The following is a 22368-nucleotide window of genomic DNA, read 5'->3' as shown; positions in this document are numbered from 1 at the left end:
TAAATAAACTAATCACAATAATTCATCAGTATCATTAACTCAAACTTTTCTATATTGACGTACCAAGTGTAGCTAAGAGTTTTACCATTACATTTCACATTTATTCAAAATTTATTAATGATATACATGCTTGTACACACAATATATTTACATATACTTAAATCAATATGTATGTCTCCATTTTAATTTATATTGTATTCTCAGGGATAAATGGGAAAATGCCTTTTCTATGAATTTCATACATCTTTGTACTTACTAAACCATTATAAGTACCGCCAAATATTTTGCTTTCCTTCCAACCATATGAAAAACAGTACAGAATTGAAAATAAATTACATCGCTTGATTTTGTGACAAATGTTGAACTGAGGGTATTAGATAATAAAATGGGGAGTATCTATTTCAGTTTCAGCTGTTTGAGGAATTGTTGAACTGATCATACTTTGATAAGAACTGTAAACTAAATAAAATGTTACAGTGCCAATAAGTGCCAATAATCATAATTGCATGTGTAGAATATTCAATCCTTTACAAGTATGTTTTAAATATTCTTCAAAAAATGCTTCTATTGCCAACTCTTGTAAAAAATATAGTCTTTCTTGAATATTTTGAAGGGCTCTTGCAATAGCTATGTTCAGTAAAGCCTCATTTATCTGATAACAGTTCATTCAAAATCGAGTGTAATTTGAAGAGCCAGTTTTCTATCACTGTAGAGATAGAATTTTCCTGTTGGTTTTCATTTATTTTGAAATCAAGTTTTGAGGTTACAGCATATATATCTAAAACCCGATGTTCACGTTGCCGTTTTGAAAATCCATTATCTTTCTCCATAAGTAAAACTCACAAATAATTAAAGTAAGAGCATCCTAACACATTTACCTCATATAGTTAAATGATTTCAAAATGAAACCCAACCACAAGACTAAAATAACTACTAGGGAGTCTAAGTGTCTAGAGATTGCTAAAACACAATGGCTAACCTAAAATTTCTGATCACATATATAAGAGGAGCTTGATTTAATATTACACAATAAATTTTTAAAAACCTTGTAAATGTTGTTCTGTATTATTGATGAAATTATCCAACATCTCCCCCAAGGCGTAAATACATATTTTTTATAAATAAAAATGAAAGAGGGAGTGGGGAGGGCTCTAGTGGCATAACTTAAGTGGTAGATAATTGCCCAGACAGCCAAGGAACTGGATTTATGCCTCAGTATAAACAAACAAAACAAAAACCTCGCCAGGCGCCCATGGCTCACACCTGTAGTCCTCGCTAGTCAGGGGGCTGAGATCTAAGTACCATGGTTAGAAGCCAGCCCAGGAAGGAGAGTCTGCAGGAGGCTGTTATCTCCAATTAACTACTCAAAAACTGGGGGTGGCACTGTGGCTCAAGTGGGAGAATGCTAACCTTGAACACAAATAGGCTCAGGGACAGTGTCCAGGCCCTGAATTCAAGCCCCACAACTGACAAAAATAAATAAACAAACTTAAAACTCCCATAGGTTTTAAATGTATAATGAACCAAGTTCTTAACAAGATTACAGCATACTGGATGAGTATCATTTTCTATTCATCTTTTTTCCTCAAATGCAAGCAATATTAGTAGTGTCTTGTATTTCTTGTACAAATATCTTATGTAATATAAACAGACACTCAACTATAGTGATTTCTTCTCCAGCAAAAAAATATTAGAATAATGAGGAGAATTTTCTATGTCATATCTATCTTTCTATGTCTATTTTATTCTATAGAGATTGTTATGTTTCATAGAGTAAAAGAAAATTCTTATTCTTTTGGATATCTGTATGAGGTACTATTGGGTAGATATATAAAAATTTATTTTTTCACACTTAATAAATATTTTATGGCTGAAGTGAACATTCTTAAAAGACATTACACTGAGTATTTGAAGTGCTATGCCAGATAAAGTCCTAGAAATTCAATTGCTCGGACCCAATACATGAATTTACATATATATGTTTAGACAAAAAGTCTGCATTTTTATTCTGGCTGTATCAATATATGCTCCCATTAAAAATATGAAAGTACTATTTCTTCATTCCATAGATCTTAGAACTTATTGCCATTTTGAAAGCCATCAGATGAAGCTTTAACTGCATCTGACAAAAATTACAAGCAGTAAAGCTAAAGGATAAAACATCATACAAAAATCAGAATAATCTTTGAACAGGTAAAATGATGGCATTTTTCTTAAATCTAGGTTATTTGTAAATGATAATTCTCTCCAATTATCACCACTAGAGAAACTAAATCAGAATAGAATAGCTTCAGTATGATTGTAAATGTAAATCAGTAGAAATGTATGCAGTTCTTCATGTATATTTTAGCAGTGAAAATGCAAGTGATTAATTTAGCATCATTCAACAATCATCAAATATTTAATTCTGTTTTTTCCAAATTACTTGCTTTCTCAATATTTTATGTCTTTTCTCCCCATCATAAGAAAGCTCAGAATCATAATTCACTTCTTAAAGCACACTTTTGGAAATTAAAAGATCTGTAGCATAATTTGATTCATTCAAGTATTGGAGTGTTTTTAGTAGAAGTTAGTAGTTAAGAAATGCCAGAGACAATTTTGATTTCTGAGGAATTCCATATGCAATGCTGCATGAAGATTTATTTACTCGATATTACAGTGTTTAAAACCCAATTCCATTTACCCTTTTGAAATAAGACTGTTTGCACACACATACACATAAGCACACACTCCTCATCTATTCCTTATTATACCTTGCTGTGATATTTTTCTATTCAAAGTGAGTATATCTAATATGAAGTATTTCCACTGTTTTCTATATGTCCATAGGACACAGCATTAAATTTAAATCAAAGAACAAACAAGAGTATCATGAGCATTTTAAAGTATTGTGCTAAAGCTTTCACTGTCCTTGTTGAAGTTCAAGCAATACCTGATTTTCTCTTCGCCAGTTAACCTTCTCATATTTCTTTTGATGTTATTAAAAACTCAGAATTGTGTTTGCTATGATATAGCCCCCATGGTTTTAACTTGTAAGTATCAGGAAGCAGAGTTTAGTGAGAATTCTTTGGGCACTAAAAGTATCCCTTTAAAGAACTTTTTAAGCGAAAATTTTCTCCCTGTAGGATTCCAGTACATACATAAGCAAGGCTGAGTTTCTTCCTCCAGACTGTAGAGACACTGAACGTAAATCTCTGGGAAGAGCACCAGCTGATCTCTTCTGGCCAATACTGGGTTGAAGGAATATCCCAGCTGAGATAAAGAGCAGCAACACAAGGCATCAGTTCCATTGAAGCATTTGAACAGGACTCCTAGAAGACGAAGACGGTGCTTATGTCATGGACAAAGAAAGAAGTGTAGAACATGGGTGGAAAATCTCCAAGGGTTCCAAGAATTGTTTTCTGATCAGAACTTGAAGGAAAGGTTTTTACAAGAAAGTAAGCCACAATTAGCTGCAGAAGCTCATAAAAGAGTGACATTTTCATCCTTAATATGAATTGTACCTATTCTTGCAGTAAAGTTTATGACACGCAGATACTCTCTTGGAAAGTTCTGAAAGTTATTAGATGTTGTTATTATGTAGTTTGTAAGTTGTTCTTGATACCACTAACACTTTTTGGCAAATTGTGAGGTTTGAACTGAGTATTTCATGCTTGTTAGTCTAGCACTTACCATGTGAGCCACAACTCCAGTCCCTTTTTGCTGGCTATTTGGGAGAGGATATCTAGCAATTTTTTCTGAGATAATATAAGTCCATAAACTGGATTTTCTGACAAAACATTTAGAATCTAGTGTCAACTAATCTAACAGGCACATCTTTCTCCATCATATATATGCATAGATATGCATATTGCATTTCAGACATTTAAAACTTTTAATGTGTCTTAAATGCAGTAAATAGTTGTTCTTTTTCCATATACTGCTACATTATAATTATTTCTTTCAAATAAATGATCTGTCATTTCCTCTGTAAAGCCTCAGTAATCATGAGTTCAACATTTATAAAGTATCAATTTACTACTTGCTCCCAAATCTACTAAAGGTTGTGTTAATCCATGGTAATGTTATTTCTATACATATATTTTTCTTTAAACTAGCAACTTTCAGGAAATTATTTTGATATGTTCCTTTCCAATACTTACATTAGACTTGAACCATGGCAAATGATCAACAAGCAGATATACAATTGATAAACAAAGAAGTTTAGACAAGTTTATGAAAACTACACAGAAGATTAGATATTGTCCTGGAAGAAGGCTGCTTGGCATATAATAACTTATAGAAAATGTATACCAGTACTGTATTTTTAGTACCACAAAAGGCTGAAAGTGGCACTGTGGTTCAATAGTACAACACTAGCCTTGAGCACAAACGCTTAGGAACAGTGTCCAGGCCCAGAGTTCAAGCCCCAAGAATAGCAAAACAAAAATGAAAAAGTGGGGGATAAACATAGTTCCCAGAGAGATCTGACTCAATATTGAAAGGACATGGACATTTTGAGAAGTGAGATATTATCAACAAAGGAATATTTACTTTTAGTTGTTAGCCATGATGAAAAGTATATTTAACAGTTATAAATTACATTTGGTAAACTGAAGTTAGTGTTTAAATACTTAACAGATATTTGTATATCATTGTTTTGCCCTGCTTAGGAATTAGGATTAGGACGGCAGTGTTGACATGAAATTTTTATTTTTTATGTGAAATAATGGGAAATAGATTCTTAATAGAATTGTCATTTAGATCATGATAATGACAAAAATTGTTCTTAATAAATGAGAGTTCATTCTCTTAAATTCGACATTTTAACATGGAAAGCATTGTACTGTCTGTTGTGAGATATATGAAATAAAGGTGATTTGTGTCCTGTCTTCAAGGACCTCAGTTTAATTGGAAGATTAAAATACACAGATATACACATAATAACTATAGTGTATATCTAATAAGTGGAATAGGGTCATAACTAATTTTATAGTCCAAGGCTCACACATTATATTGTGATAAAGGCATAGGGTATATTGTTAATAAAGATTCCAAGGTCACAGCCCAGCTTGGGGAAAGCAATCCAGAGTGAATAGTGATTACTGCATAAAGACAGTACTACTGTCGCTACCGTTGGATTCACAGAAGTGAAAACTGCACTTCTATTTCATGGAGTAAATTAAAATCTCCTTAAGTGTTGTAAATTAGATTAGTTTGGATATTTTTTAGATCAGGAACTAGAACCAGAAGGATAGTTTAGATGAAAATTGCTGAGAAAGGTCAGTGGATGCAAATAGGCATGTTGCCTGTAGGCAAATGTGCACATCTTGTCCTCAAGATGGCAGTGGAGGGCAGATTCAGGTGACACTATAGACGGGACATCCCTCTGTTCTTACGGGAACAAATGCACAAGGAATAAATTTGTTTTCACTGTACCAATGCTTATGTCCAAACTACTATCTGTAGATGTTTCATTCACTGTCATGACATTCCATTCATGTTTTACCATTGATTTTTTACTTCCACATATTTATACACACACATTTGAAGTACAATGTAGCAATCTAAATATATATATATATATATGGTATTGCCACTCATCAAGAAATACACTTCATAGCAAGCAAAGTGTAGTAATAAGCCAAGGCTTCTAGAGTGTTCTGGTCTTAAATTCTATCCATATCCTGAAGCTACTGCCTAGCTGGGATGTAATAAGGGTCCTTTAGAAACTGAGTTGCAGATCAGCTAGGAGGCAGTACCCTGCAGGAACACAGCAATGTTTTCCAGAAGGTTGTGGATTTTATGAGTTATCTTCTCATACAGGGTATTTGTTCTCTACAGCAATGTTTTCCAGAAGGTTGTGGATTTTATGAGTTATCTTCTCATACAGGGTATTTGTTCTCTACATCTAAGATTCCAGAACCAAGAGATAGGAATGGAAGTGACACTGAATACTGCTACCTTCAGTAATCAATTAGCAAAGCTTTTGCTTCCTGATATTATTACCTAATATCAGCTGCCCTAGTGGTTCGTGGGGATACTTCTACTAGGAACCTCAACAATGACCCACTAAACTGGAGAAAAGGGCAGTCGCTTTCAATTTGGGTTCCTTATGTCTCTGAGGAATAGTTCATCAAATAGTTTCTTAAGGAAGTTACATGCTGGCTAGCGAAATTGTCCTAGTAAAATATATTGATCTCTGCTCTAAGGTGAAGAGTGTTTCTCGATATTTACCAATTGTGTGATTAAAGTAAAATGAAAATTACAGCCATTCAATCTAAGGAAGTTCTGTGATGGCACCAGATTCTCCAAGATTGAGGCTTTAAGTCAAGTAACCTTGTAGAGAATCATGTTTCCCTGAGGTGCTTGCTGAAGGCAAAAGTACTGTAAGAAGCAGAGGATAAAGATGGTTCTAACTATTAGTTCCAAATCTGGAACTAGACATAAGAGCTATAATTACCACAAGTATTTTCATCTTATTTTGTTATAAAAATGTGTGATTTTGCATATTAATAATATATCTCTTACTAAGATTATGGGTACTACATTTTCAGAAGACAAACACATACCTACCTACCTACATATATACATAGGTCATGTTTACAAGAATGGTGCTAATGATGGCTAATTTTTTGTCAACTTTACTGGCACAGAGGATGCCTAAATATCTTTACAAACAATATTTGGGATATGTCTGTGAGCATGTTTCTGAATGATATAAATATTCAAATAGGTAGAATGGCTGGATTAGATCACTCTCTTTAATGTGGATGATTTTCTTGGAGTCAACTGAAGACCTGGCTGAGGTTAAAAGGAAACCCTTCTTTAGCCTAACTGCTTTAGCTACTGTATCTGTTTTTTCCCTTGCCATAGAACTGTGACATAAACCATCAGCTCTCCCAGTTATCAGGATATGGAGCGTGAACTGCGACTTAAGGCACTGATCTGCTGTATCTCTAGACTACTGACTGGAGATCTACAGATTTCTCAAACTCCAAGGTTGAATGAGCCAATTATTTTTTTTAAAAATTCTCTCCCTCCCCTCTCTCCCTCTTCCTTGTCTTTCTCTCTCCCTCCCTGCCTCTGCTTTCTACTAGGTGAATTGTGGCAAACTTAGATCTTGAGAAAATTCAGCTGTGTTGCTATACTATCACATTATCATTGTATTTAGTGAGTGAGGCAGATCTGGAAATATAGTTATAGTAGTAAAAAGTCAATGTTAGTAGAGAGATATGAATGCAAGCCTGAGGTATGTTCGAAGGTAGAATTCCAAGATGGCCCCAGGACTGATATCTTCTCATGGATATATCTTGTACAATGCTATCTCCTTCAGTCTTAACCAGATTTCTGGATACAAGAATTCGTCCTTTCCACAATCTGGCAATTCAGTATGTGGCTAAAGGGAATTTTCAAATGAAATAAATTCCCAAAGCCTTTAACTCTGAATTATTCAAAGAAGAGATAATTCTTGTAGTCGAGATAAATAATTTTCTTTGAAAATAAGTCATTTAGACAAAGCACATGACTTTACTGTACTTTTCACCTAGAAGAATAAGTCGCCATGCTCTAGAGAGGGCCATGTCACATAAAATGAATATCCTTCTGGGAGCTCCAGTCCTGTACCCACAAGAACTGAATTCTGCCAAGGTTTTAAATGAACTCATAAGAGAATGTGAGTTCCAAAATGCACTGCTATCTAGCTTATACCATAATTATGACCTTGTGAAGTAGTAAATGTAGAAATTAACTATACTCCTTATGAATGTCAAACTTCACAGAAAGTGTAAAATAAATTATTTTAAACACCTAAATTTGTAACAATTTGTTATCCTTCAATAGAAAGATGAATATAACTTGATAAGGGGAAAGTCAAGTATTTAAAATGGAGTCACCTATGCAGGAAAATTTCCAGTTGCTCAGAAGCTTTTATTTATTTTTTCTTTTTTTAAATATATATTTTTTATTGTAAAGTTACTGTACAGATGGGTTATAGTTACATGAGCAGGGTAATGAGTACATTTCCTATCGAGAATTGTTACCTCCTCCTTTGTTTTTCCCCTACCATTCCTTTTCTCCCCACCTCCCCAACTCCTTCCTCCCCTCCCCTGCAAAGTTGTAAAGTTTGTTTTCAACATAGTGACTTGTACTTCTCATTGTTACAGTGGGTCATCCTGTATCCTTATTTCAGCATTTTGTTATTTCTCTTCCCCTCCCCAAATTAGAAAAATGTATGTACAAACTTCAGGACACCAGAATCAAATACAGTGAAAACAGAGGTTATACCATGGGGGAAGAACATACAAAGAAAAAAACATCACATAGTACATTAAAAAGAATAACAAGAAAGATAAAATCTTTTGTGTCCCTATCTTGGGATTCATTTCACTTAGCATCAGGTTATATGGTCATATGTATCAGAAGCTTTTTTTAAGTGCTTTCTCACTTGTTCCCAGCCTATAACTGCTGATGTTAGCACTTCCATTCATTGCCAACGAAAGGCAGTCCTAGACATACCTGTTAGAGAAACAGGCAGCAAGCCAAGTCCTGAGAAGAAAAAGCATCTCAACTCCAGTGAAATCTACAGAGGAAAAAGGAAAAAGAGACAGCCAACTTCAAGTGTTATCCCAGACGCACTACTCTGAGATTTCAGTGTACATTGTAATCTGACTTCTCTTTGATCACTCGGAGACAAATTCCATGAATTCAGTAAGTCATTCGTCTTTAAAGGATTTGGGACAGATCAGTGTCCTTCATGAAAACTTTTTTTTTTTTTACAGAAATTACTTTTCTTAATGGGAATTATTTCCCGCTGATCTTATCGAATTCCAAATGTGTGTGTGCGTGTGTGTGTGTGTGTGTGTGTGTGTGTGTGTGTGTGTGTGTGTGTGTGAAATTATCTCATACATGAGCTCCAAACTTGGGGTACACATACTAGATTGGTGACTCTACACTTTCTCATCCTGTGACGATGAGAAAAACAATTCTTAACCTAGCACTTGGCTAGGCTTTGATTTTACACTATATATTTCAACTTGAGTGATATTACAGAGATTTTCAATATAATCATTCCATTCTATTACAATAATCTTTCAAATAGTACTGTTCAACACCTCAACCGCTACTGTTTAAATCTGAATTAAAATTAAACAAAGCAAATATAAATTGCCTCATTCTTATTTCCCAACTTTCAACTCCATAATTATGTGTGACTAGTGTTTCTCATATTACAGAGTTCAGATTACATAAGATTTTTCTCATTGAAGTGTTATTGGACAATTCTAAATTCAGTCTCAAGCATTTTATCAGACTTTCATGGTTTTACTTCGTCTGTGTTTTTTAATATAACTTTCCTTCCACCACATCTAACCAGAGCTCTACCCATTTTAATTATTTTCCTTTTGCACAATAGATATGGAAAATATATGCATGCCATTCTAAGGTTATTAATATACATTCCATCATCTACCTGATTGAGTTCCTGCTAATTCTTCAATACTAAATTCTAATTTTTCTTCCTATAAACTAACTCTTTTTATATTTTTTCTTTTTTTTAAATTTTTATTTTTATTTTTATTTTTTTATTGTGAAAATACTGTACAGAGGGGTTACAATTACATGGGCAAGATAGTGAGTACATTTCTTATCAAGCATTGTAGCCTCCTCCTTTGTTTACCCTTCCCATCCCTTCCCATCCTCCCTCCCCCCCCACCCAATCCTCCCCCCCCCCAAGTTGTAAAATTCATTTTCGACATGACAACTTGTACTTCTCATTGTTGCAACAGGTCCACCTGTATCCTTATTTAAACGACTTGTTTTTCCCCTTTCCTTCCACAAATTATACCGACATCAAATACAGTGAAAGTAGGGGTTATACTGTGGGGGAAGGGCATACAAAGCAACAAAGAAATAATCTTATAATTGCGTTAGAAACAAATGCATGAAAGAAAAAAACATTTAAAATACATATCTTAGGGTTCATTTTCCTAACATCACCTTATTAGACCTTTTCTGTGTTACGCATACATATACTAGATATTGCAAATAAGGGAAATCATGGGACCTATGTTTCTTTGGGCTTGGCTTACTTCACTTAATATAATTTTTTCCAAGTCTTTCCATTTCCTAACAAGTGAGGCAATGTCATTCTTTCTGATGGAGGCATAGAATTCCATTGTGTATATATACCACATTTTCTTGATCCATTCATCTACTGAGGGGCATCTGGGTTGGTTCCAGATCTTAGCTATGTTTTTAAGCACAAAAAATGTTTCCTTCTCTGTGACTCCATGATCAGTTTGTTCTATTGTAGATAATGTTTCACATGGGTTTTTTAACTTCTGGATCACTGGTGGAAAGACCTTTATTTTTATCTTTACTTCGCATTACACAAGGCATGTAATAAAAAACTGTAAATGCATAACTCTTGCATGTTTGCTTTACCCTTACTGATTTTGGTGAGTTATGCTAGGATAATAACTTTATTCACTGGTTAGAATTTAGAAATCAACATTAATTAAGCAAAAGTTAACAACATTTTTAAAAAGCTATAGTAATAGGAATGGCAGAGTAAGAAGCCTCTTAAGAAATACCTTGGCAGATGGTGAAACATGTGATATCCTTCTTGAAATCTATTAAATCAGTCGAGATTATCTTCAGTCTATCTTGAAGTAACTAATGCCATAGGTCAAAAGTTCTGTGTGTGTGTGCATGTAAAATACATATTTATACCTACACTTATAGATAACTATGTATCTTTTATATCCTTGCAGTTCCTGACTCCTGGAGAAAATGATTTCTATTCTGAAAATTCAGGTGAATCTTCCCAAATCTGTTGATGGGACTAGACAGGACACAACTCTCCAGTGCTATAAGGATAAGTGAATTTAACTCACAATATATGTACATCCATCTAGACCTTTCCTTATAGTCCTAGTATACCATCCTCCACTATGACGCTCTTATTACAAAAAGTGGGCAAAGGAAAAGTAATATTCTAAGATGTGCAATTTGTAAATGTTGCACTTATAAATTATGAATGAAAACATTGCTCGACTGTCTAGATGTGAGTCATAGTTTTTGTTTGTTTTGGTCGCCTTTAAGAAATCAAAATGCGCTAGTAGCTTCCCCTGGCAAAAACAGAAGAGCTGTACAGATTTAGTCTAGCTGGCTGCCACCAGTCACAGAGCTGGAGAGGCCCGCGAGCACACAAGACCTTCTGAGTGATGCGGAGACGTCCTTTTCAAGGGTCTTGGAACATGCAATCACTTGGCTGCCATCAAATGTTTCTAGAGGAAAGGAATCCTCAAGTCCAATAGACCACAGGGTCTCTTGGCTCTGCCAAGAAGAGTGACAGAGGCTATAAAACTGTCTGCTCTCCTCCTCTGCTAAATGTCTTGCCAGAAATCACACAGACTTGGAGCTGTTGAAAATACGGCTGCTTTATTTCAAGCTTCAGTGTTCAAGGAATGTAGCTTCCTGCTCTCTCACTCCATCTACTGGAGTTTACTCAAAACAGTTATCTACTTAATGCTCAGAAAGGAAAATTTTATACCCCTCACTCCCTTCCCACTGAAAATTCCTGGGGACCAAAGGGTCTATCATAAATTTAAATTTGTTTGTGAAATATTGTTATTAAAATTTTTAAAGGAGTTCAGAAGAAGCCAGAAAAGAAAGAATAAATGAAATTTATTCTCAATACTTTATCAACTTTGTGAGTTTCTATTTCAACGTAGTTGTTGGGATTTTTGTTGTTTTTGGTTTTTGTGTGTGTGTTTTTTCATTTGTTTGTTTGCTTGGGTTTTGTTTTTGTTTTTGCTTTGGTTACTGGAATGATTCTAGATTGGTCTACCTTTTTTCTACAGTGAATCTACAAATTGTGATAATTATATCAGTCACTTTCTGTAGAGGAATGTGTCCTAAATTTGAGTCAGATGATAGAAACTCAGTTCTGATCTGTATTTCTTACTACTAGAGATGAACTATTATTCTGTTTTTGTTTTGTTTTGTGCCCATCCTGGGGCTTGAACTCAGGGCCTGGACACTATCCCTGAGGTTTATTGCTCAAGAAATTGTTAAAACTTTTTACACATATAAGACTCAAGGTTTCTGGCAGGGCCAGTTTCAAAGGTGTATGTAAAAGATACAAAGTGGAAATCAATAATGCCAAATATTGCTTATCTGGACAGGAAAAAAGAAGATAAATTTATGTCTCCTGCAATCCAAAGAATGATACAATGTTCTCTCTCTCTGGGCCAGTCAGTTTTTATTCAATTTTGTTTTGGTTGGTGAGGGAGTTTATTGTTGTTTTTCAGTTTTTTGTTTACATTTTCTTTGTTTTGTGTTTGTGTTTGAATTCAGACTTTGGGTTTGAAAAGTAGGCATTTCTACCACTGGAGTCATAACTCCAGACCTTTTTGCTATGCTTGTTTTGAAATAGTGTCTAACTTTTTGTCTTGGATGGTCTAGAATATGGTCTTCCTATTTATACTTACTTCTGTAATGGTAAGGAAGACAGAAAGAGTATACCTAATTTTTTTTCTGTTGAGTCAAGGCCTCAGGAACATTTTTGATCATGGCCTAGAAACATAATCATCCGATTCTGAGCCTCCCAAATAGCTAGGGTTGCAAGTACACGCCACCACACCCAGCTGATTTCTGGTTGCTTTTTAAGGTTGTTCACTTTGACTGTGCTAGTCTGAAATGTCACTTAGTATATGAAAATTACGATTGTCTTTAAGAACCATTGGAAACCTTGGTCTTTTTCCTCAGTTCAGACAATGCCATAAACATTTTACTTATTAATTTTTCACTTCTTCCTTGTTTTGTATTGGTATGCAACCCCAATTACACAGATTTCATAATCTGCCATTTTATTTTCTTTATCCTTAAACCTCCCTCACACATCCTTTGGAATTTCAGTATGTCACTTGTGAAGTACTTTCTACTGGCAGTTCTTTCAGTCCTTCTTTTCAGTTGTGTCTAATTTTCTTGAAAATTCTTCCATTGAAGTTATGATTTTATTTGCTGTATTTTGATTTTGAAAGTCATCCATTTAAATTTTTTGTTCATGTTATACTTCTCTGCATATGTAGTTATTTTCAATGTTATGATTTCTTTAACCATGTAAACTATGTTTTGTACTCTGTCCCTAAAATATTCAATATCTAGTCCCCTTGTGACTACATATCTGTTCTCCCTTGTTTTCTCCAATTCTTCATATGGTGTCTATTCCTTACAAGCTTTGTTATTTTTATCTGTTATTTTTATGCTGTTCACAGTCTTAAAAACATATCCACATTCAATGAACCTCTTTGCAAAGATTTGCATTGACTTCTTGCAGAACCTTGAGGCATGAATGTTCTAGAATCCACTTTGAAATATATTCAATGCCTAAAGTTTTTGTTTCTACCAGGTGATAATACTTTGGGCAAAAAACCCCTGTTATCCATAACTCCTTATCATTCCAATTTCTTTGGGTTTTTCTCTGTGTTTTTTCTCTGTGTTCTACCCAACTCGGTTATTTTCTTCTAATTTATGAGTACTCCAATGCTATTTATCTCTGAAATGTTTATATAGGAAGAATCTCTCATATATTCATTTTTCCTTGGGATAATTGCATTTTAATTTCTGTTTCCTAAAGTTTCAGTTACCAAAACAGAGTGCAGATTTATTTTGTCTTTGAGGTGAAAACAGAACAAGTCTTCTCTTATCACTTAGGTTCCAGATTTCTCTTAGATTTTAGCTTTGTAATTTCTTACTAACCCATGGTAATAAGAAACTCCAAGGACTGACTCTTTTGGAGAGTTTTTGGTGGAACATTTTTATTTTTGCAACATACTTTAAACAACACCTTATCAGCATTTTTGTGGGTTTTAATTGGAGAATTGGTCTGAATAATCCAAACAGCCTCCTCAAAACAGAACAAGACATTCAACATTTTCTTAACAAATTTAAAATAGAACTAAGTACTGAGAAAACAAATTTGACCAGAAATTAAATTAGGAATGTATTCAGGGGTCTCAGAAATAATGGTACCATTATTTTATAGGAAGTATATGCTGGCAATATATTTGTAAGTATGTCTTTTTGGGAAACTAAGTACAGCTCTGAACCTGGAGAGAAATTTGTAGTAACTGTAGGTAGAGGATTAAGGATACTTCTCAAATAATATAAAAGGTTGTATTCAAAGTGGTGACTCAAACTAGACTAATAATGCTGTAAAAATGTAATGGAACCAACAAAATGATCATAGAAATTGGAAACTTTGAAATTGGCCCTGCCAGAAACCTTGAGTCTTATACGTCTAAAAAGTTTTAACGATTTCCTATTGATGTTTAGGCTTGACCTTCAATATTTCAACCTCATAGTCCTAAGTTTTATGTGATTTAATATTGCTATACAATTTAATATTATTGTTACACAACTTTAGTTAGTTTTAAAATATACTTTGTATATTACCTTTACTTTTGTTTGAATTCAATCATTTTTAACAAGTCCTCTTAGACTTTATGATGACATCCCAAATTAAACAATACATTCAGATAATATCATAGTTATGGGAATTGTGAGCACTTCACTTTTTTTCTAAGCCAATCTCATTTCTAACCAATTACATGCAAAAGAAAAAAAAGAAATACAGCTAGATACAGAAAACAAATAGGTGGAATTTATTTGCAGTTTTGTTGCTTGGCTTAGTTTGCTCTTGATCAAAAGCATGAGATAATGAGAGTCAGCAAACCTATCAGTACTTACGGAGCATTGTAATATAACGTACACAACTCTTACTGCCCAGTCTGTGATTTTAAAAATTCTGTTATTTTAGTGCTGCCCTCTAAATGACTGCATACTAAAAATGCTTAATCAGAGCATTTCAAGGTAAGTGGCCTTTTATGCAAACCTTCATTACTTGAAAGCCTTTGTCATCCACTTTCTTGATCAAAATAGGTAGTGACCTGTAACACAGCCAAGAAATTTATACTTGGAAAGGCTTTTTATGATGGATGAAGGAGCCGGCAAAGATTCTTCCTGGTAAAGTGTGGGCGGATAATTTTTTGTGACAGCCACATTATGAATGAGGCAATATGAGCATGAACTAGTTTTCAGCATTCACTTCTATCAATTCTGCTGATTAAAGTAGCAAGGTGTGGTTCAAAATGTGCCCAAACCACCAATATTTTTTTGGCTTCTCCTGTAAGTCAGTCCATATGGGAATACACTAGGGGTTGTGTAAAGGAAGGCATGTCATCATTGGCAAGAAAACTCTCCGAATTGGACTCTGTGGATTTTAGTGTGCTTTCCAGTGCAGCATGAAGGATGGAACTGGTGCGTGTAATGGCATAGAGCTCCATATATTTACATCGGAGTACCACTCAGAGACAATAAGCTTTATCAGAAATCCTAGCTTATGCATCTTTTTCAAGATCTGGAGCACTGAAAGGCTCTGTTGTAGAATTGCCCACAGTATAACACATACTGTTGTCCTCAGCAGGTTTGAATCTTCAAGGAGTCTGTACTCTGTCAGAGCTCTTGGCAGAGATTCAGGTACAGAAACATTTACTTTAAAATGATTAATTATGCCCAACTTGATTTTGCCAAGGATCATGCTTTTTGTCCTTTCTTTTTTGGTCATTGATCCTGAAACACTTCTGCAACTAGCTCAGCTTTCAAATGAACATGTATACTTTGAAAGATACACATACTTGATTAGATCTTTTCTTTCCCTGAAAACTGATCACAACAGACTCTGTTGGGCAAGTGTAGTGTAAATATCTATTTCATTAGTATTATTATTTGATGGTATAATTTAATTAGTCCATTTCTAAACCACATTTATGGGCCAGCTGGTAAAGCCGGTGTTCCAGCCATGACCTTGATCTGATAGATTTTAATAGTGCTGTTGCAGTAACCCTTTAGCATTGGATTCTGCATGGTAACACCAGTATACTTTCTCATGTTTAAGCAATAGACTAATGCAAGACTCAAATCTTTCCAGTTATTATTTAATGATGTCCTTGTGTTACACAGGCAAAAATCTGTGGTGGTTATTAACACAAAAACGACACTATAATTCTATTTAAAAATCATAAATAACATTTTTTAGACAATTAGAAATTCAGAAAAGGAGAAGAAAGGAATAGAAGCTCAATATGTTGGGCTTATTTGCCTCCTTGCAAGTGCAGGTGGCTCTGTGTGTGTGTGTGTGTGTGTGTGTGTGTGTGTGTGTGTGTGTGTGTGTGTGTATGTAAATAGTTCCTAAAATGATCAATGAATGAACTAATGTGCTTTATCATCATCATATTAATATGTGCCCTTAGCCTTGCATAAACATCCCTATTCTCAAGAAATTCCTAAGAAATCTTTGTCATTTCTTGCCCAATTATAACACAATAGAAGGTAAAAGTAAAGATTTCCAAGTTCCAGTTTCTAAATTTTGGCCTTGGCAATGAGTATTACATCAATAGTGATGTAATGGTGATATAGTGAGAGTAACCCACATTCTCTCTCTCCCCTGGACTAGGGGTTTGGAAATTCTTGGGGAGAATGGGTAAGAGATAGCATTGGGAAGAGCAGAATCTTCCACTAACTAGAACATGAGATCAGTTTATATTTTATTTATGAAAGTATAGAAGTTATTAATTCTTTTATCACTAAGTGATAAATAAATCTCATAGCTATAAGTCATGTTTAATTACTGGTATCTTAGAAAAACATTCTCAACAGAATTTAAGAAAAAACATAAACAAATAGCATAAATTTTAGTGCTGATAGATTAGTTTATCTTAAAATTCTCCCTAAAAAAACTTGTATGTAGTGCTAGTTATTTTAGTGATTGCACATCTATCATATATTTTATGCTTGCTTTGTTACTGTTATTTGATTGCTTTCTTGGTTGCTTGTTTGGGTGTTGTTTTGGGGTGTATTCTATCACTTCTAGTCCTGCACTATCGATTTTTGAAACATAAATCATTACAGAAGTATTTACAACCCAAAATGTACTCTATATGAGAAAAAAAGCAGCTAACATCAGGGAGATGAGCCAGAATGTACGTGTGTGTATGTGTGGGGGGGGGCTCGTGCACGTGCCCTCAGAGCTTGAACACTGTCTCTAAGCCATTTTGCTGAAGGCTAGTCCTCTACAACCTGAGCCACAATGCCAAATTCAGCTTTTTGGTAGTTAATTGGAGATAAGAATTTTATAAACTCTCCTGTCTATGTTGGCTTTGAACCATGAACCTCAGATCTCAGCTTCCTAAGTAGCTAGAATTTCAGCTATAAGCTACCAGTTCCCAGCCAGAAACTCTAAACTTTGAAACTAGTATGGTAGTATCACCCATGTAGACTAAAATAAAATAAATATCCAGCTATTAATAATAAAATACTCAGTAATAGGGCAGTATATGTTTTCAAGCTTTTTTGATAGGAAAATCTAAGGAATGTTTAACAAATTGCAATGATCTCCATTTTTATGATATTCTTACTTTGCAGTCCTCCAGGGATGCCATTAAATGCCTACGGGTACTGGTTTAGGTTTAGGGCTTGAAATTTCCAGATGAGTAGAAACAAAAATATTAAATGTGGTAATGACAATGAGTGTAATTTGAATGAAGGCAAAAATATAGAAGGTGAAAATACACTTGATCTTAGAAGAAAACTGATTGAAAAAGTAAAAGGTCAAGGGACATCATTAATCACAACTAGCTAAAAACAAGTAATGACATTCTAATGACACCACCAGACAAGTAATGACTAGGAGAAGAAAGGAGTGCAGAGTTGGAGAAAGAGAGGAGTAGAAACAGAAGGAAAAGAATAACAATAATATTATTATTATCTAACATTTCCTGAGCATTTACAAGGTGCCAAGAACACTACCAACTACTATATTTGCATGTCCTCAAATATCTCAGTGTGTGATTGCTCACAGGAGAACTAGATTGCTTCACATGAACATATTTATGGCTGAACATATGTTCTTTGCATCTGACTTGTACATATGTGGAATTTTCGTTGAAATGTGACTGTATTTCTCTCTCATGTATATAGTGACATTTAAATGCTTTAGGAGCCTGAGTGGATTTCTCTGGGCACATGAAATGTAAGTCATCCTTGAGCAGTTCATATTATATGAGTTAAAATGAAAGATTCCATAAATCACTACTACAACCAGAAGCAATCTGTCTTCAATTACTGAGGTTAAAGGGCTATATATTAGATGATAGCTGTGTGAAATCAATGAGTTCATCTAAACTTTGAGCTAGAATTTCTGGGCCACCATATACACATAGTAGACTCAATAGATGTAACCTGTTGACACAGATAAAACAGCTTCACTATAAATGACTTTCATTGGTTTGTGATCATTTCCTGTGCCCATCCTAGTAAGAATTGCCTTCTGGCTTCTAAGATCCACATAGTGAATAGAATCTGGCAATTAACAGACCCAAAACAATGTCAGTAACCTTCAACCAGTTGCAGACATTACTGTGTGAAAACACAAAACAGCAAAACTTGCACTATGTGTCTTTATTTTTCCATTATAGGCAATGAAATATCTAAATGGTGATAAACAGATATCTGCCACTAAATAAAGCTAAACATCAAGAATTCATTTCTAAAAAGCTAGTATTCTCATTCCCTCTGCTCAATGATCAACAGGACACGAAACACCCTAGAGAGTTTGCATTCCAACTTCACTTTTCCCTCTCCCTCTAGTTATAGCTACCATGACAACCTTCTTGCTCTACCCAGCACTATGGTTTGATACATATTGCATATTGCTCTCCTCTCTAAACCTCCCATTTCTTACTTGCTCATCCTTCATGCCTTAATTAAAATTATTACTTCCTAAAGTTAAACATGAATTATCCCTGTTCCTTACAGTTTTTCAATCCAGTGGTGTTTTCTGGTTATACTTTTGTTTACATGAGTGTTATTTTAACATTATTTAATCATGTTAAAATAGAAACTCCATGAGAATCAAGAATCATATATTTACTTGATCTCAATTTTTGTGTATCTACTTGGTAACTGGCACATAAATGTCTCAGAAACAAGGATGAGTGAATCAAAAAATGGGCTAGGGCAACTAACAGACTATTTCCTATACTCATAAAGTCTTAACCTGTTTTTGAAAGTCACATTATTTTCTCCTCTGGTCTGAAACTGCTCTTCTTTATTCAAGGTTCTTAATAATAAGGTAATTTATTTCATATGTGATATTGGACATAGGGTTTTTTGATAACTTTTATTAATTTCACATGTAGCTGTGTAACACATTGTTACACTATTTTAAATTTCACATTTTTACCTCTTACTCTTCTCTGGTCTGTCTGCAGGGAGAAGAATGTTATTTTCTGCTCTGGTGATGTGCTTTCTCCATCTCTGTATGGAAGGGGTTTTAAAAGCCCTCTGGTGGATAAAATCAGTTCCTGCCTGGGGACTGAACCAGTACAGATACTCCATTTGGGCAACAACCATGATACTTACTGTGTAGCATCATTAAAACTTCCCAAGGCAACAGTAGCTGGAAGCATTACTGTTTAATCACTTTATACCCATTAAAGTATGGGTTACATAATATTTTTATAATGTCATGGTAACCTAATGAGTCACGCTTTGTTATAGGCCAGAATACTGTGTTCATGATCAGGGCACATTGGCATCGAAGCCAAGATAGAAGTATACTTGACAGATTCTCACCAACTTGCATTTTTCTAGACTTCATAACCACCCACAACATTTACCCAAGTTACTGAAGCAACAGAATTTATCCTTGCAGCCTATTTTCATTATGTGTTCTGATTTTCAGATGTTGAAACTATTTTGAATTGATCTCATGGAAGAAGATGGGGTCTCTATGACATCTGTGAAAGATCTTAATCTTATCAACAAAATAGCCATACTTCCTGCTGAAGAAATGGATAACTTTTAAGATGTTTTCCTGCAGATAATGACTCAACCAGCTACAATCACAGAGGTACCCTTCCCTGACATGGATGGATGCCCTATTGACTTGCTCATCTGTTGTCAACAATTTCTTCTTATGCAACATAATATTTCCTATGAATTTATATTTCCATTCCTTATTTTATTGACAGCAACAAATATAGTAGTATTATTGCATTATTTACCATGCTGTGAATAATACATTGCTTTCTTTTAATCTATTAATTTTTTCAGTCTCACTACAAATTATTAACAGTACAAATTATTGTATAATTATTGTCTGGTAGAAATACCAAAAAGAGCTGTTTGCCCATGGCTCATGTCTGTAATCCTAACTATTCAGGAGGCTGAGTTCTTAGGCTCATAGTTCAAACCCAATTCAGGAAGAAAAGCTTGTAAAACTCTAATCTCCATTTAAGCACCAAAAATGCCAGAAGCCAAGGTGTAGTTCAAGTGATACAGCACTAGACTTGAGCAAAAATGTCAGAGGCAGCGCCTAGCCCTGAGTTCAAGCTCTAGTACACACACACACACACACACACACACACACACACACACACACACCCCACACCACACCACACCAAAAAAGAAGAGATGAAATTATTTATTTTAAAATGTTTCAATTGATTTAAGCATATGGCAAATGAGAGGAGGCGATACCTCATTTAATTTTGTATAAAAAAAACTTGGGATATAGAGAATCTAAAAAGAAAAAGAAGGATTGATGAGATTTGAAGACAATGCAGTTTTGAAGGCAGAAATAGGTTAGTTAATTGTACCTAAAAAGGAGAACATGCTATAAGGTGTTGCATTTACCTAAATGAGTATTAAAGCAATGAACAAATCAGCAACAAAAATTATGTGAACTAATATTATGTGAAACTAGCTAGAGCTTATGCAAGTTCACAGATACAAATGGAAAAGTGTGATCATGGAAAATGAGAAAGGATAAGAGGAACAACGATCATTTGGGGATTGAATTATAAATAGAGCACACATAATAGATTTTTCTAAAAATTGGGATATTAGAATAAAATCCATTCATATTTCCCAGATTTTGATGATATAAAAAGAAAATGGTCAGCCAAGCTTGAAAGACCTGTTCTGAAGTTATAGATCCACTACTTCTGGGCTGTGAAACTTCGAATTATTTAAGTTTTTCCAGCCTTGGTCTTCTCATTTTAAAGTAAGGGGGAAAAGACTGACTCATGAGTCTCTTGTGATTATCATGCTAGAAAAATGCAAGTAAAGTACTTAAATATTCATTATCTATTAGCAACTCCTATTATATCCCTCTGATGAATTTCCAGAACCCAAAACAGGGTCTGGCATATATTGTTTCCAATAACTTTTAATTCACTAAGTATTTTCCCAATATTTAGTCTTATGTTCATTAAAAGAGATATTCTTTAGAACAGACTGAAGATTAAAGATCACTCAAATGAAGATAACTACCAATAACAAGATAAAGAAACAGATGAATGAATGTTCTTAATGCCAACATCATACATATGATGCACATAGTGATGAAGTAGTAACAAGTAAGACAATCAACATAACCAGTGATTCCATAAGAGTTTGGAGTTGATTAGCTGCTAAACTCTTGGTAATTTCCATAGAATTAAGAAGTAGTCCCCCTAATTTATTCTTCCCTACACAGATATCAACTGCTCTGTATTCAGTTTAGTATTTAGCATAATTTCCCCAACGTTCTTCAATGCCTGAGATTCACAGACATATCTACAGGGCATGGTCATGTCCATTTTTTCTAAATAGTAATGTTCTAGCAAGGTTTACTTTTTCTAATTTTCATTTAAAATATGCAATGAAACATGGAAGACATATTATTTTGCTTTCATATATATTAAATATGAATGGTAAGATGGTGGTTTATAAATGTAGGGCAAATTAATGAAGAAATCTGGTAACTGAATCCACTTCTTGCATTTCAAATATGAGTACAAAGAGGGCCAGATGGTGAACTGAAAATCTGCATAAGCATTGACTTTTAATGAAAACACTTACATGCTCTTCGTGGACCCAATTAGTATAGCCTCTCTGCTCTTCTCCCATGATGCAAGGACCTTCTTATGCTGACCTCTTATGTCAATAACACCAGCTTGAAGTTCACATGTGACCACATTCACAGCAAGCAACCTCCCTTGTTAGGAAGGTTAATCAAGGTATGGCCCTTGGTAGATGCGGCATATTCGTTTCTAAATTGAAAGGTTCTCTTGATATTAAAGTTTAGAGGGAAAATATTTGCTGATCCTATAAAATTGAATTACCATTAAGGAAAGGAAGTGGTTCTGCATATTTCATACATGAAAGGAGATATTTGGTATTCCTTTTTTCCTTGTAAATCCTGTCTCAGAGAATGCACATACGTGAAGAAAGGAAAATCACTAAGTTAATGCAGTTCTATTCCAATAATCTGCTTCCATT

This window comes from Dipodomys spectabilis, unplaced genomic scaffold, assembly GCF_019054845.1.
Source record: "Dipodomys spectabilis isolate Male_0828 unplaced genomic scaffold, ASM1905484v1 ptg000783l, whole genome shotgun sequence".
Lineage (NCBI taxonomy): Eukaryota > Metazoa > Chordata > Mammalia > Rodentia > Heteromyidae > Dipodomys > Dipodomys spectabilis.
This window is presented reverse-complemented; position numbering follows the sequence as displayed.